General features: G+C 46.7%; 1 long non-coding RNA gene across 1 annotated transcript in view; it reads left to right on the top strand.

Moving 5' to 3' along the window:
- LOC310682270 overlaps positions 1 to 15,673 on the top strand; it is a 106,390-nt gene extending 90,717 nt beyond the window's left edge. Inside the window, exon 3 of the long non-coding RNA XR_014513832.1 lies at positions 15,566 to 15,673. This is a non-coding gene — a long non-coding RNA (uncharacterized lncRNA). The remainder of the gene's footprint in view (positions 1 to 15,565) is intronic.
- Positions 15,674 to 17,149: the final 1,476 nt, after the last annotated feature.

Here is a 17,149-nt window from a genome sequence, read left to right as displayed (position 1 = left end):
ATTTACTTGATGTTAGATATTGATATATCATTTTCATATCATTTTCACTTAGACCATAACATTCTGTAAATTTTATATTCATATTCCACAATCGTTCCCATGCTCTTTCCTCATAAGTTTTAGCCTCCAGGCTCCTCTCTGTCTTTATTCTCCTCCTCTGGACACAGCAATTAAATAAAAAAAGGGGAACCTCTATACTATATACTATATATACCTCTGAGGCTGTCAGGGGCTGGTCTGGATCGGAAGACTGAGGAATGCAATCGCAGGGAGATCAGCTCCTAACAGAAGAGGAGGGGGAGTATTCCCACCCCCCCCATTTCCAGCATTTCCAGAATCAGAGAGATAAGCAGACACAGAAGCTGCTCAGTTGAGAGAGGAGCTAGACAGCTATGAGATAGTAGCTAAGCAACCAGAAGGGAGGGAGCAGCTGGGCAATACATCAGTTGAGAGTGTGGGGGGGAACTCCCTCCCTCCCCCTGAACTCAGAGGTCCAAGTGTGTCAGAGAAAAAAGGAGATGGGGGGACGACGATGACTTCCCGCTGGCGCACTTCTTGTTGAGGAAGTCAGGGGTAGGAGTCAGAGTAGGCAACTGATATCCTTGCAGAGGTTTGCCTGTTTGTGCTTGCAACATAATGCTGTAATAAAAGGGCTATAGATCTACCAAATGCTCGTTAGTTCTTATTGGTGAGAAGGGAGAGGGGAACTTCCGTACTTGACAGCGGCCCATGCATGCTGGGGACTGCTATCTCCATCCTTCCTGCCACTTATGGTATTTCCGGGAGCATCTGGTCAGCTACTGGGAAGCAGAGATGCTGGGCAGTATTTCTGGATGTTGAATTTGGCACCCAATTCTGCCCTTTCTTTGCTTCTGCATGAAGATGCACGGCCAGACCAAGGTCGCCTTTACGTTGCAAAATCTGAAGAGAGCATGACCTAGTTGTTTACTGCATTTTAGGGCTGAACTTTCTATCAGGATGTTCTTGTACTGGCAATTTCAGCCTGCTCTTTCTCTCTCTCCTTTTCCCTCTCAATCCTTAACACACACACACACATTTAAATCCCATGTAAAAGGAAAATTGCTATGCACTGCAATAAGATAGCATGCATAATCTTCCCTTGGAGCACAGAGACTAAGCAGAGATGGACGCCCTCGCTTGACAGATGTTCCCACCAGCTTCTCGATTTCTGCACACTCTTCCCCCCACTCTAACCTACACAGCGATGAAAAGCCAAATTCCAAATGTGCCATGTGACTCTAGATGCTGGGTTTCACAACAACGCGCTAGGGTGGTTGGCAAACTCTCACAGAATCGACTAAAAAACCCCATAGGGAGAGGCAGCGTAAACACTGACAGCCCCGTTATTGCATAAACAGAGTTTTCAGTCGCAATATTCGGCACTTAAGGGGCTTAAGGGCTCCTTGCTGGGTTCCGAACAATGTCGCTTTGCAGGCTGTCTTTCAGCGCTGAGCCCCTTCTCGCTACTTTCTTCCAAATGAGCAATCAAGGAGGTTTCCTGGGGGCCTTATCCCTGCTGGTTCTCCTTTTCCCAGAACGAAAGCAAAGGGTGGGAGGGGGGTCCCTTATACACACCAAACTCTGTCGGAGTTCCGGTATCAGGGCAATGAATGTGCCAGTGGTTTGGTTTTTCCCCCCCCTGCCCAGGGCTCATTCAGAAAAGCACAACGGAAATGGCACTTAACAAGGGTGCCTTTAAAGGCAGCACTGTGCATTTGTGAACCCGATTAGCAGTCTGGTCCTGTGCAACGTTTCGCAGTAAAAACAAAACAAAACACAGAGGCAGGCTTCTGTGTGCTCGCTGCTAAATCCCCCCCCCCCGCTGCAGAAATTCTGCACCAAGGCAAGCCATGTTTTCAGGCAAGGAAAAGACGAATCCTACATCGTTTACAAATGATGCAAACGTACGAGTCCTTCCAGCTGATAAGATCTCGAAATGATTTGGATTTCATGGAGGTTGCCCCCCCCCCACTCATGCATGGCGGCCCAAATTTATTTATTTATTTACTTATTGTATTTCTGTCCTGCCCTTCCTTCACAAGGAGCCCCAGGCTGCAAACAGATGTACTGTTTTAGGAACAGAAACAAAGCAAAAGGACATCCCTTGAAAATTCATCTTTTCCTAGCAGCCTTTGAGCGGGTTGATTTAATTCTGCTCCTGTTGCATTCTTAATTGATGCATTAACAAACAAACCAACTTGGCTTTATGTACTCAACACTTTGCATTTGTTTGCAGCGCTCTGGATTCCCTCACCTAAAACAAGGAAAAGTGGCCCGTAATATTTTTTTAAAAAGAAACCTTTCTACAGTGGTACTTACATACACTTCAGGTTTCATATGCTTCAGGCTACAGACTCTGATAACCCAGAAATAGTACCTTGGGTTAAGAACTTTGCTTCAGGATGAGAACAGAAATCGTGCTCTGGCAGCGAGGCGGCAGTGGGAGGTCCCATTAGCTAAAGTGGTGCTTCAGGTTAAGAACAGTTTCAGATTAAGAACGGACCTCTGGGACAAATTAAGTACTTAACCCGAGGTACCACTGTACAGTGGTACAGTGGTACCTCGCAAGACGAATGCTTCGCAAGCCGAAAAGCTCGCAAGACGAAAGAGTTTTTCGTTTTTTGAGTTGCTTTGCAAGACAAATTTCCCTATGGAAATGTCTTGCGCCTTTTTCTTAAAACTGTCAATGCATTCCTATGGGAAACTGTGCTTCGCAAGACGAAAAATTCACAAGACGAAAAAACTTGCAGAACGAATTAATTTCGTCTTGCGAGGTACCACTGTACTTAGCTTAGCACAAGGTACCATCGTATTATGAATGTCCCTCTTGCTGCTTGCAGTTCTGGAAGGAATGCACACCCAAAGCATGCACTCTGCACCACTAAATATTACCTGGGGGGGGGGGAAGGCTGTTGTTATCAGCAGGAGACACCTGGCTCCTCTCATGCCCGTTTTTGGACTCAGCGCCTTCATGCGCTCCATAGGCTCTCTGCTCCTGCGCATGGAAACACCCTTCCTGCCCCTCTCTCCAGAACTGGGAGCAGCTGCAGCCAATGCTGGCAAGATACACAACAGACATTCATGGAGGAGCCTGGAAACATGAGACAGACTTTAAACATTTTTTGGGGGGGTAATAGATAAATTTGCAATGTGCAAGGACTGTTGATTTGCAAACGATTTCGCAGCTCTCTTGGGCACTTCTGTGGAACCCTAGAATGGAATAAAGACGGAGAAATCCACCACTTTCAGTTTCTCCATTTCTCACTTTCCCTGTCTTAAGTTCATTTCTAAAAATGAAAAGGAATTCCTAAATTGAAAAGGAAAAACAACAAAATGGGAATTCGTGGGCATTTTCGTGCTAATTTCTCCAAATATATGCATTTTTCTATGCAGTTTTGTTATCTGTTCCGCGAGTCTCTTCGTCTAGCGGTTTTTTCGTCTTGCGAAGCAACCCTATTAGCGGATTAGCGCTATTAGCGGTTTAGCGGCTATTAGCGGCTATTAAAGGCTTAAGCGATTAGCGGATTAGCTGCTAAAAGGCTATTAGCAGCTTAGTGCCTTAGAAAAAGGGGGTGGGGAGCGAAAAAAACAACAACCCAGGAATCGCAAGACATTTTCATCTTGCGAAGCAAGCCCATAGAGAAATTCGTCCTGCGAAGAACCTCCAAAACGGAAAACCCTTTCGTCTAGTGGGTTTTCCGCCTTGCGAGGCCTTCGTCTTGCGGGGCACCACTGTAATTACAAATCACACTTTGTGCTTGTGCAGAAGCGCCAAATCGCAACCCACGCCTGCGCAGACGCGGGTTGCGAATGCTGCGGGTTGCGAATGTGCATCCCGCACGGATCGGGTTCGCAACCCGAGCATCCGCTGTACTAACCAATGAGATAATGAATTGAGCCAAAATGCAAACAAGCTAAGGAGAGAAAAGATTTTTTCCAGTTCGGGTAGGCAGCGGAAAAGTTATTATAGACTTCTGAATACGTCAATAAGATGGCATGACCAGGAAAATGCCTCTAAAAACAAACAAACCGTAATGAATCACAACAGAAAGAACCGGAGGAGTTGCCTCGAGAGGTTTCTGCACATGACTTTTTACGTCTCCTTTTGCACATGCAGCGCTCTGGTTTGTTGAGAGGTTTCCACTCATGTCTGCCTCCCACCTGAAATGGAATGAGTTTGGGGTCAGCATGTGGCCCCCGTCTCTGCGCTGCATCTTGCACAGATGCTTCTGCTCAGCAGCTGGTGCCGCGGTCATGCTGAGCGGCACGGCCCATGCCAGCAGCTGGTGCCCCTTGAAAGTTGCAAACACTGCTGGGTGTTATGCTGAGGATGACATAACTCTGTCCGTGACAGGGCACATGCCTGGAGCAAGGAGGAAGGAGAGGAACATCATTTCTAATTAGCAGTGACACTGGAGCAGGAGACTCAGCCAGGAGGAGCACCGGCACAGACAGACGTGGAAAGCCAGAGCTTCAGGTCATCTGGGGCATTTTGACCCAGGTAGCCATGCATAGGTCTGGCAGAACACAGGCAGTTGCCCTAGACCGAATCAGACCGTTGGTCCACCAAGCTCAATATCATTTGGTTTGCTGTAGCTCACAGGGCAGCATCTTAAAAAGTAGAGACATCACCTTGCCAACAAAGGTCCGTATAGTAAAAGCTATGGTTTTCCCAGTAGTGATGTATGGAAGTGAGAGCTGGACCATAAAGAAGGCTGATCGCCGAAGAATTGATGCTTTTGAATTATGGTGCTGGAGGAGACTCTTGAGAGTCCCATGGACTGCAAGAAGATCAAACCTATCCATTCTGAAGGAAATCAGCTCTGAGTGCTCACTGGAAGGACAGATCCTGAAGCTGAGGCTCCAATACTTTGGCCACCTCATGAGAAGAGAAGACTCCCTGGAAAAGATCCTGATGCTGGGAAAGATTGAGGGCACAAGGAGAAGGGGACGACAGAGGACGAGATAGTTGGACAGTGTTATTGAAGCTACCAGCATGAGTTTGACCAAGCTGTGGGAGGCAGTGGAAGACAGGAGTGCCTGGCGTGCGCTGGTCCATGGAGTCACGAAGAGTCGGACACGACTAAATGACTAAACGAAAACAACAAGACATGAACTTTTTGCATTGGGGGACATCCCTTGACAGCAGCCCCTACAAGCTAGCTGGGATGCTTTCCTCAGGCATCCCAGTAGTGGTTGCAAGCAAGCACCTTGCAAACCGAGATCTAGGACATCAGGAGGGAAATATCTGTAGCCCGGCCCTTTGCCTTCCGCATTGGTCCTCTCTTTCGTAGGATGACGATACAGTGGTACCTCTAGACGATACAGTGGTACCTCTAGTTGCAAATGGGATCCATTTAGGAGGCCTGTTCGCAACATGAAAAGCCCACAACCTGAAGCGCCATATCTGTGCAGGTGCGCAGCATGATTTGGCACTTGTGTGCATGTGTGAAGCATGATTTGGTGCTACTGTGCATGCGCAAGCAGCGAAACCCGGAAGTAACCCTTTCTGATACTTCCGGGTTGCCATGGGACACAACCTGAAAAAACGTAACATGAAGCAAACGTAACAAGAGGTAGGACTGTAATTAGATTTGTACCCCACCCTATGGAGATCGGGGACCATGCAAAAATGCGACACTTGTCTTCAGCTCGTGTTGGTTCAGTCCATTTTCATAGAATTGTTATAAGAATTTAAGGTCTCAAATATATAAATTAAAGGGATGCGGGTGGTGCTGTGGGTTAAACCACAGAGTCTAGGACTTGCTGATCAGAAGGTCGGTGGTTCAAATCCCCGCGATGGGGTGAGCTCCCATTGCTCGGTCCCTGCTCCTGCCCACCTAGCAGTTTGAAAGCATGTCAAAGTGCAAGTAGCTAAATAGGTACCACTCCAGCGGGAAGGTCAACGGTGTTTCCGTGTGCTGCTCTGGTTCACCAGAAGTGGCTAAGTCAAGTGGCTTAGCCACGATTCTTCTCAGCGTGGGAAGAACACCCCCCCTCCCTCCTGCACTCCCGGCAGGGAAAAGGAGATAGACAGAAACGTATTTTCATGCTTTTATTTCTGTCTTTGAAGCATTACAGAAAACATGACTGCTCTCTTCAAGCTCCAGCAGACAGCTCTCTTCAAGCTACAGCAATCACCTCCTGTACGTCCTGTACAAGAGCAAGAGGAAGAGCTCATATTACACTCTGAGCTAATTCCGGTGCATTGCCCTGTGAAATGACTGTCCCTCTGTTTCCCACAGAACAGTCCCAACATTCCATCATGTGATGTTTTCAAGCTAGCAGTTTGCAGCTGCATTGCATCCATATCGTAACAGTTACATCCTGCAGGGCCCTGGTCTCATGGGACAGAGCATTCCACCTGGTCGGAGCCATCACTGAGAAAGCCCTGGCCCTGGTGTAGGATAATCTGACTTCCTTAGGGCCTGGGATCTCTAAACTATGTTTATTCATGGACCTACATCAGAATCATAGAATTGCGCAGTTGTAAGGGACCACGAGGATCATTTCATCCAACTCCCTGCAGTGCAGGAATATTTCGTCCAACATGGGGTTCAAATCCACGACCCGGAGATCAAGACTCTCATGCATTTTACCACCTTGTTTTGTGTTATGTACTGAAGTTCTCACCCTGGGCCAGCAGGGGGATACTGTAGACAGTTTTCACTCAGGTCCACATATGCAAATAAGGAATTGAAAGTGACGTTCAGTGATTGGCTGAAAGTTGTTACTGTTGCGTTGTAGTGGAGCTCTGTATAAGCAGGCTGGCTGAACCCTTCAGTTCAGTTCTGTTCTGGCCTGTGAATAAACAAGAGCTGTTTGAAGAATCGCTGTGTGGTCTGATGTGTTCACCCACAACTTAACATTTTGCTGTATTTGTAGACCAGACCTCAGCCTGTGCAATAAAGCACTTCCTCGCTTCCTGGTCAGTTCCCCTTTCTTGTCCTTGCAGGTTCTTCTTTGATTTCCTTCTGTGGGCATGCAGTCCTGTTGCCTCTTTCTCTCCTGCCTTTGACTGCCTGTCTGAAATTGGCCTCTTTAGAATTGGCCCCCTTTGGCAAGACTGCCTTGCTGGAAAAGACCCAGTGCTGTAAAAAATCCCAGCTATTTTCCTCCCCCTGAGACGTCCTGAGCCCTGCAGGGAAGAAAGGGCTTGAAAAACAAAAGTATCAAGAGAGAACAAGGAGCCAAGGGGAGGCAGGATTGATGCCAGAATCCTGGCCTTCATTTGTTCACTGACATTCCTTCACATGAGCTGGGCTTGGAACACAAGAGCAACAAATGGAAAATTATATGCGGGAGTATGGGGATGCTTCCATTTTTTTAACACAGATCATCTGTTTACATTTATCTTAAAAAAAAAAGACACATCTGTATTGCAAAGGCTGATGTGACACTCCAGTTTTGGGGACGGTGACCCAATTTTCTTATTTGAACTGTAATCTATGAGAGATGTCAGAATCGGTAGCTAGCAACGTCTGCAGAGCAAAGATGTGCTGTTGCCGTTTTTAAAAACTGCAGTGTTCTTTAAAAGTTTGGTATTGAAGACAAATCTGTTGAGATGAGCAGAAATAATGGAAAACATGTGTTTCTGGCACGGTTACATAAACGTACAATATACGCAGAGTAAGAGGGGACTTTTTTCTTCAAATGGAAGAAACATCAGCAAATTTCAAACACTTCTGAGTCCCAAAATGTTGTGTTTAATGGAATGTAAAAAGCCAACGGTGCCTAGAGATCTACTGATAATAAAAATGGACTTGTCAGGATTATTAGATTAGGAGATGGATTTAGGAGGACTCATAACAACACCAATGGGTGACTCCTTGCAGAATCGCAGTCTTAATCCAAAAAATGCTACACCATGGGTAGGCAAACTAAGGCCCGAGGGACGAATCCAGTCCAATCACCTCCTAAATCCAGCCCACGGATGGTCTGGGAATCACCGTGTTTTTACATGAGTAGAATGTGTCCTTTTATTTAAAATGCATCTCTGGGTTATTTGTGGGGCATAGGAATTCGTTCATTCCCCCCCCCCCCAAAAAAAATAGTCCGCCCCCCACATGGTCTGAGGGGCAGTGGACCGGCCCCCTGCTGAAAAAGTTTGCTGACCTCTGTGCTACACCTCAGTGGCATAGCGTGGGGGGTGCAGGGGGGGCCGGCCGCACCGAGCGCAACATCTGGGGGTTAGGGTTAGGGGGCGCAAATCCACGGGTTAGGGGGCGCAAATTACTTGCCTTGCCCCGGGTGCTGACAACCCACGCTACGCCACTGCTACACCTTTCCAGTTAGGGAGCAGGACCTGAATAGCAGAGTTCATGGTTTGGGTGCAGAAGGTTCTGCGTTCAGAATGCACCATCTCCAATATCTTAAGCAGCCAGACTGGGGCAGATTTCTGCCAGAGGTCTGAGAGAGCCGCAGTCAGTCAGAATTGATACTATTGAGAGCCAGTGTGGTGTAGTGGTTAAGAGCGGTAGACTCATAATCTGGTGAACCAGGTCCGTGTCTCTGCTCCTCCACATGCAGCTGCTGGGTGACCTTGGGCCAGTCACACTTCTCTGAAGTCTCTCAGCCCCACTCACCTCACAGAGTGTTTGTTGTGGGGGAGGAAGGGAAAGGAGATTGTTAGCCGCTTTGAGACTCCTTCGGGTAGTGAGAAAGTGGGATACAGTGGTACCTCGGGTTAAGAGCTTAATTCATTCTGGAGCTCTGTTCTTAACCTGAAACTGTTCTTAACCTGAAGCACCACTTATCTAAAGGGGCCTCCCGCTGCTGCCGCGCCACCACCATGCTATTTCTGTTCTCATCCTGAAGCAAGGTTCTTAACCCGAGGTACTGTTTCTGGGTTAGTGGAGTCTGTAACCTGAAGCATATGTAAACCGAGGTACAACTGTATCAAATCCAAACTCCTCCTCCTCCTCCTCCTCCTCCTCCTCCTCCTCCTCCTCCTCCTCCTCCTCTTCTTCTTCTTCTTCTTCTTCTTCTTCTTCTTCTTCTTCTTCTTCTTCCTCTTCGTACCTAGAGGACCGCCTCTCCTGGTATTCCCCACAGAGGAACTTACGGTCTTCAAATAAAAACATCTTGAAGGTCCCAGGCCACAGAGAGGTTAGGCTGGCCTCAACTAGAGCCAGGGCTTTTTCGGCTGCGGCTCCGATCTGGTGGAACGCTCTGTCACAAGAGACTAGGGCCCTGCGGGACTTGACATCTTTCCGCAGGGCCTGCAAGACAGAGCTGTTCCATCAGGCCTTTGGTCAGGGCGCAGCCTGACTCCCTCCTTTGGCAATCTTTACAAGACTTTAGTTTATGGTTGCCATCAAGTTTGATTTTAATTAATTTTTATAATGTTTTTATAATGTTGCACTATTTTAGTGTTGTTAGCCACCCTGAGCCCGGCTTTGGCTGGGGAGGGCGGGATATAAATAAAATTTATTATTTATTCTTCTTCTTCTTCAGGGATCGGCAATCTCTTGCCTTCCAGGTGTTACTGGAGTCCTCTCATCATCACCCATACCCTCCAACATTTCTCAGATGAAAGTGGGGACATCCTATTTAACAACAACAACAACAACAATGTTATTTATACCCTGACTATCTGACTGGGTTGCCCCAACCACTCTGGGAGGCTTCCAACATACATAAAAACATAGTAAAACATTTATTACGTTTAATGAAGTTGTGCATTCCCCGTAAGAATTAAATTCTTCTTTTCTTTTCTTTTTTTTAAGAAAAAGGTTTCAATGTTCCATAGGGTGCTCTTTTACAGTTGCATATTTATTAGCAAGACATGGTTATAATCTCTGGTTGTAGCCAAAGTGGTGTCCTCTGGCTGTAACTGAACTACAATTCCCATCACCCCCAGCCATGATGGCTGATGGCCAAGGAGGATGGGAGTTGTTAGATGTTGGTGCCCTCAGGTCTAGGTGGTTTTTAATGTCCTCACTGAGGGGAATGTTTGGACCTTGTGAATTGACTTTAAAGAAGAGATTACGTTAATGCCTCATGTTACACAGGGACGGAGACACTTCTCTGCTGAAGCTACGGGCAGAATATTACACTTGACTCGGATCCCGTTGACAAAGTCATCTTTGCAGCGATGACTAATCCCCACGGAATATTGCAACATGGAGGCGTTCTCCTGACTGCATTAAGAAACCCATCCACGAAGCCTGAACATTGCGTTGTAAGAGCCTCACTTCTTTCTCCATCTGTTATTGCCTGCCTCTCGGCGTGCCTTTCTGCCATTTCTTCAAGGATGACTGCTCTTTTTCTAAAATTAAATTTGTCCAAGATAGATTTTTTTTAAAAATAATCCTCCTCCTCCTCCTTCTATTCTTTCTCATTTCTCCTCATTTGCCTGGTGTCTGTTTACTGGCTTCTAGTGCTCTGCGTTCCAGCACGATTTTTCATTTCTTCTCGTTTTCTTTACGTATTCAGAGCAGAAGTAAATTTGATCAAAAACGCAAAGCTGAAAAAGAACAGCTTTGTCTCCATTTACCTCCATGATGTGTAACGCAATCTAGGGCTCCTCATCTTGACCTACTTATTGAGCATCCATCCTGATTTGCTTGCACAAAGCTGCTGCGGAAGTTAGATTAGGACTGACTCTGCTCAGCATTTGTTCTGATTTGTTTGCAGGGAGCCTATTATAATATAATAATAATAATTTATTATATGTACCCCACCCATCTGGCTGGGTCTCCCCAGCCACTCTGGGTGGCTTCCAACAAAGATTAGAAATACATTAAAATGTCACACATTAAAAACCTCCCTGAACAGGGCTGCCTTCAGATGTCTTCTAAACGTCAGGTAGTTGTTTATCTCTTTGGCATCTGATGGGAGGGCGTTCCGCAGGGCGGGTGCCACTACCGAGAAGGCCCTCTGCCTGGTTCCCTGTAGCTTTGCTGCTCGCAGTGTGGGAACCGCCAGAAGGCCCTACGTGCTGGACCTCAGCTATTAAGCCATGAACATTCATCCTACATTCATACTGATTTGCTTGATAAAAGCTTGGGTAAAAAGGTAAAGGTAAAGGGACCCCTAACTGTTAGGTCCAGTCGTGACCGACTCTGGGGTTACAATGCTCATCTCGCTTTATTGGCCGAGGGAGCCGGCGTACAGCTTCCTGGTCATGTGGCCAGCATGACTAAGCCGCTTCTGGCGAACCAGAGCAGCGCACGGAAACGCTGTTTACCTTCCCGCCAGAGTGGTACCTATTTATCTACTTGCACTTTGACGCGCTTTCGAACTGCTAGGTTGGCAGGAGCTGGGACCGAGCAACGGGAGCTCACCCCGTCGTGGGGATTTGAACCGCCGACCTTCTGATTGGCAAGTCCTAGGCTCTGTGGTTTAACCCACAGTGCCATTTGATGAGTATTTAACATTTAATAACACAAGCAGAGCCTGCTGGATCAGGCCAGTGTCCCATCTAGTCCAGCATCCTGTTCTCACAGTGGCCAGCCAAATGCCTATGGAAAACCAGCTTGCAGAACTCGAACCCAAGACCCCTCTCCCCTCCTGCCGTTTCCAGCAGCTGCAGAAGCATTGCTGCTGCCAATTCTAGAGGCAGAGTATATAGCCTTCTCTTCCATGGATTTGTCTAATCCTCTTTTAAAGCTATCTAGGGTGAAATCCACACACATATAAAAAAGGGTTCTGAAAATGTTTTTAAAAAAATACATTGAATTTTCCATAAGGCTCACCATTGCCCTCTAGTGTGACATTGTATATTGCACTTAAAACACAGTGAAAACATTTCATTTGCTGAGTCCTAGCTTGGTTTCCATCACTGTGAGAGGAAGTGATGATGATGATTACTTATTAAATATCTATACTGCTCTTCATCCGAGGATCGCAGGCTGGTTTACAATATAAAAAGCACAAAAATACATATCGTAGTAACAAACAAAAAGCAATGAGACCAGGGCCCTGCAGGATTTAACTTCCTTCTGCAGGGCCTGTAAGACAGAACTACGGTATTCCACCTGGCTTTCAATTTGAACCTTGCCTGATCTTTTGTTCCCCTTCCTTCCGTCTCCCTCCCCTTTTTATTAAGATTACCCACTCTGGGATCCCACAGCTAATTCTCCCCTGGTCTCCTCACTGGCCCAAGTGGGACTGATTTAGCCAGCTAGCCCTGGTGATCATCTAATGTTTTTTGGATGGATTTCCCCCCTAAATTGATTTTTGATTTTATTGTTATCTATGTTTTGTATCGTATTTTATGCTGTTTTTTTAATAGCATCAATTAAGTATTTTAAATTTGTTGTTATCCACCCTGAGCCTGGCTTCCTGAACCGGGAAGGGCGGGGTATAAATTTATTTATTTATTTATTTATTTATTTATTTCCCCCTCCATAGTTCCATAGTTTAACTATGATCCATGTTAAGAAATACTTTATTTCGCCTGTCCTGTATCTTCCAACATTCAGCATCATTGTTCTAGAGTTTTAGAGTTACGAAGGAGAAAAACTTTTGTCTATCGGCTCTGTGGTGGTTCTAGGGGTTGCTCATGCGTAAGCTTGTCCCAACGTCTGGCTGCGTTGCCTGAGTGAACCTTTCCTGTCCGGGCAGCCACTCTCCCGTGACTGTCTCAATCGCTGGCAGAATCCGTCAGTGGGCGTTTCTTAAACTTCTTCCAGCAAATAAGTTCTTTGATGCCCAGTCTCTGCCTACTCTCCCTGCGCGGAAGCCTTCTGCGCAAGGAGGGCGTAGGCAGCGGAGGACCCCTTCTCTCCCCGCTGGTCCCCGGCAAGGAGTCATGGGATCGCCTCGCCGATTCCCCCATCTCCCCCCCTTCTCCACTGGAGCTACGCTGATTCTCTCCCCCAGAAGATGGGCTGCCTCTCCCACTCCCGGGACGCTCTCTGGGATCCCTTCGGAGCTTGCTCTCTCCCTCGGACACTGATGGCAGTTCCCTGACAGGCTCTATCCCCTTTCTCTATATATTTTATAAACTTTTATCACGTTGCCTGTTACTTGCCTGTTCTCCAAACTAAAACATCCCAAATGCTGCGCATACAGCCATATCCACTTGCTTGGTCATTTTGCTCGCCCTTTTGCTGAATTCTTTTCTAACTCTACAATATCCTTTTTGTGGTGAGGTGAGCAGAATGGTACACAATATTCCCATCGCAGTTGCAGCACAGATTTCCATTGATTAAAGATGCTTTAAAAATATTTTTTTTTACATCCCATCCTTTCTCCCAAAGGAGTTCTAGGCAGCTGAACATCAACCAACAGAACAAAACTCTTTTAAAAGCAATTATTATTAAGTCAAATGTAAGTACTGAAATATACTCGGAGTTGAGTGTGGATTTCATGCTCTTTATTCAGCTCATAGTAGTGAGGAATGCCCCCGAAACGTCTGCTTTATATGCATTATTTACACAATGCGCCCCACGTGATTGGCTAATTCCAGGATTCTCCTGTAGGCCAATCAGGTTGTGGATTCACTTCCACCTGGAGTTGGATTAGGTGGCTCCTGTGGACCAATCAGACTGCTGCATTCTGGATCCTATTGTTCTGGGACCAATCAGACTGCTGCATTCTGGATCCTATTGTTCTGGGACCAATCAGACTGCTGCCTTCTGGATCCTATTGTTCTGGGGCCAATCAGACTGCTGCCTTCTGGATCCTATTGTTCTGGGACCAATCAGACTGCTGCATTCTGGATCCTATTCAACTCAGTACATAACAAGTACTTTCAAATAGATTGGTTGATAGCAGATGGTCTAGAAAATGGTTTAGCAGAGAGGGCCTACCAGTGGTGTTTGTTGAGTTTTGATACTACTGATGGAATGGAAGGAATAAATGGATTTCCTACACACACTCCTAAGGTTCTTTATGCCAGACAAGTGATCCCAATTGAGCCCATTCTGACTGGTGTATTAGAGGTTACTGCCCACGCACTTCTGTTGCGCTTTTCTGCTTGTGTGGTGGCACGTCGGTAAAACCTTACTGTTTGCAGCAGAGCTTTCCCTGGAGGCTGAGGACAAGAACAGGAGTCATACTCAGATTCACAGTCAAGAGCTTCTTTATTGCTTGACTGGTTGCACAAGCACTTCTGTTACTATTATATACAAGCTATTTACATTCCTTCTCCATCTCTCCAGCACGGTATAATCTCAGTCCAGTCATTAACAACCCTGACACAGCAAAACACAGTATCAGCAGCACACAATGTCTTACTTCCAACCTTATAATTTATTTATACCCCCCCCCCCAATCTGGCTGAGTATCCCCAGCCACTCTGGGTGGCTCCCAACTGAGTGTTAAAAACAATACAGCATTAAATATTAAGAACTTCCCTAAACAGGGCTGCCTTCAGATGTCTTTTAAAGATAAGATAGCTGCTTATTTCATTGACATCTGATGGGAAGGTGTTCCACAGGGCGGGCGCCACTACCGAGAAGGCCCTCTGTCTAATTCCCTAGAACCTCACTTCTCGCAATGAGGGAACCGCCAGAAGGCCCTCGGCACTGGATCTCAGTGTCCGGGCTGAACAATGGGGCTGGAGATGCTCCTTCAGGTATACAGGACGGAGGCAGTTTAGGGCTTTAAAGGTCAGCACCAACACTTTGAATTGTGCTCGGAAATGTACTAGGAGCAAATGCAGATCTCTCAGGGCCGGGGTTATGTGGTCCCAGCGGCCAGTCCCAGGCACCAGTCTAGCTGCCGCATTCTGGATTAATTACAGTTTCTGGGTCACCTTCAAAGGTAGCCCCATGTAAAGCACATTGCAGTAGTCCAAGCGGGAGATAACTAGAGCATGCACCACTCTGGCAAGACAGTCCGTGGGCAGGTAAGATCTCAGCCTGCGTACCAGGTGGAGCTGGTAGACAGCCCCCCTGGACACAGAATTAACCTGCGCCTCATGGACAGCTGTTAGTCCAAAATGACTCCCAGGCTGTGCACCTGGTCCTTCAGGGGCATAGGTACCCCATTCAGGACCAGGAAGTCCCCCACACCAGCCCTCCCCCTGTCCCCCCAAAACAGTACTTCTGTCTTGTCAGGATGCAACCTCAATCTGTTAGCCACCATCCATCTTCCAACCGCCTCCAGGCACTCACACAGGACCTTCACCGCCTTCCCTGGTTCTGATTTGATAGAGAGGTAGAGCTTCCAGGAACGTTTATCTGTTTCTTAAAGAATGCTTTCCTAACATGGTGCACCAAAACATTCTTAGTTTCACCAAGTTTCACTTAACTCTTCTTAATGCTTTCTTCCTAAAAAGCTCATTGTCTATTTCCTGCCATTAACCGTTCATTCATTCCTCACATTTGCAATGCATTTTCCTGTCGCTCTACTACCTGCACAAAGTAAGGTTCTCTTTCAAAGTGGATTTGTTCTGCTTGGGTGGACAAAGCAATTTAATTCACTTTTGTGGCATGAAACCTAATATTTCCTGCTATGCACTGGAATCCCTCCTGCAAAACACTGACACAGCCTGGAAGGGGCCCCTTGATCTGCTTCTCTTCACCATCGAAACCTGCTTGATCTCCTCTGCTTCTTGCTCTCAAACAGAAAGCCATGAGATAGTAGACAGAAGGAACAAACATAGCTCCCGCCGCCAGCTTGCTGATTGGCTCTCTCTGCCTGGCAAGCAGGCCAATAGCAGCAAGGAGGAGGAGAAGGAGCAACTTCCTGGAGTCATGGCAGGGAGGAGCAGGAGGCACAAGGTTCACCAAGTTTTGCTCTGCCTCTTCTCCTTGCCTGTCCATCATTTATTACAAGCTCTGCCTATCGGTACCCGTTGAATGCAAGCTGCCTTCAGTTTATTCCATTTCATGGTGTTTCATGACACTATATTCGAGTTTCTGCACCATGTTACAACCACTTCTGGAACTATAGTAGAATACCATGGAACTCCAGTGGAATATAGCGCAATTTCCACATTATTTGAAAGATTCCCCCCACCCCCCGAAGCCAATACCATAGAAACGAGTGCTAAACTTGCATTCTTCGTCAGATGAAGAACCCAACCTTCACCCTAAGGACCCAGGGTGTGTGTGTGTGTGTGTTACAACATTAAAACACAAGATTAAAAACAATTTGAAATGCAACATCAAAAACAATTTAAAGCAACTAAATAGCTTTAGAAATGGCTTTTACCTGCTGTGAAAGCTCAAATGCAATGCAGACCATAATAGGGGAAATGGAATAAACTCTGCTGTGAATGTAGCCAGTCTCTATGTTGTTTTGAGACAAGATTCCCTTGTTTTCAGGTGCTTTGCAGAACTAAGCTTCATCTTGGAGCTGCGTGTATTTTTAGACTGTATACCTGCAGGCAGAGTTGGCTGGTTTTAATTTTGCTTTGTGCCTCACCTAGGTTCTTAGGCCCTTAAGAAACTACTGCGAATCCAGAGCTAGGACTCAACTTCCCAGACGATTGCATCAGCTGATCCTTCTTAATGTGTAGCTTGGCACCGTGGCCTTCCAAGGAGTTGAACCTCAAATGTTTCAGTCCCACCTCCCGGCTAATTGCAATGGCCGCAATCCAAGGCAGAGTTAAGCACGCATAAGCCCGTCGATTTCAGTGGGCTTAAGCGTGCTCAAGTCTGCCTTGGATCGTGGCCAACGTCTGCTTCTGCCATCGAGCTATTTTCTCCTCCCGCCCATCTGCTCTTTCCGTCTTCAGGCCAAGCCAGGAAGAGAGCCAACATCATTAGCTACTCCTTTGCAGATCAGCGGGGAAGCAATCCCAGGATCACAGCGGTAGAGATTTTGTGCCACAAAGAATTGGCATTCGGCTAAACTGATCTAAGGCGCAGGGCTGTGAACGCATCGATACATTTATATTTTAAAAGCCATTAGGAAGATATGCAAGGAGGAAGTCCAGGAAAGGCGCATCTAGGGAGGTTCGGTTGATACAAAGCATCTCTCGGGTGTTTCCAGAGGGCTTGAAAACATTTTTCAAAGAATCAGAATCCCTTGCTGTACAGAGCAAACAACAGGATGGTCCTGGGAACTGAACTTTGACCCAACAGTCTGCTGTTGCAGCTACTTTGGATGCTGATGTTGCCATTCCTTTCTTTTTGCCTCCAGCTGGGTTAGATCCCAGTTGGAAATCTGAGTTATCTCCACGCAGGAAAAGGAATGGGGGAGAAATATGCTTGTAATATGTAACTCC

This window comes from Podarcis tiliguerta (genome assembly GCF_965153285.1).
Source record: "Podarcis tiliguerta genome assembly, chromosome: 7".
In the NCBI taxonomy this organism is placed as follows: Eukaryota; Metazoa; Chordata; class Lepidosauria; order Squamata; family Lacertidae; genus Podarcis; species Podarcis tiliguerta.
Note: the sequence above shows the minus strand (reverse complement) of the source record. Positions and strands in the feature narration are given on the sequence as shown.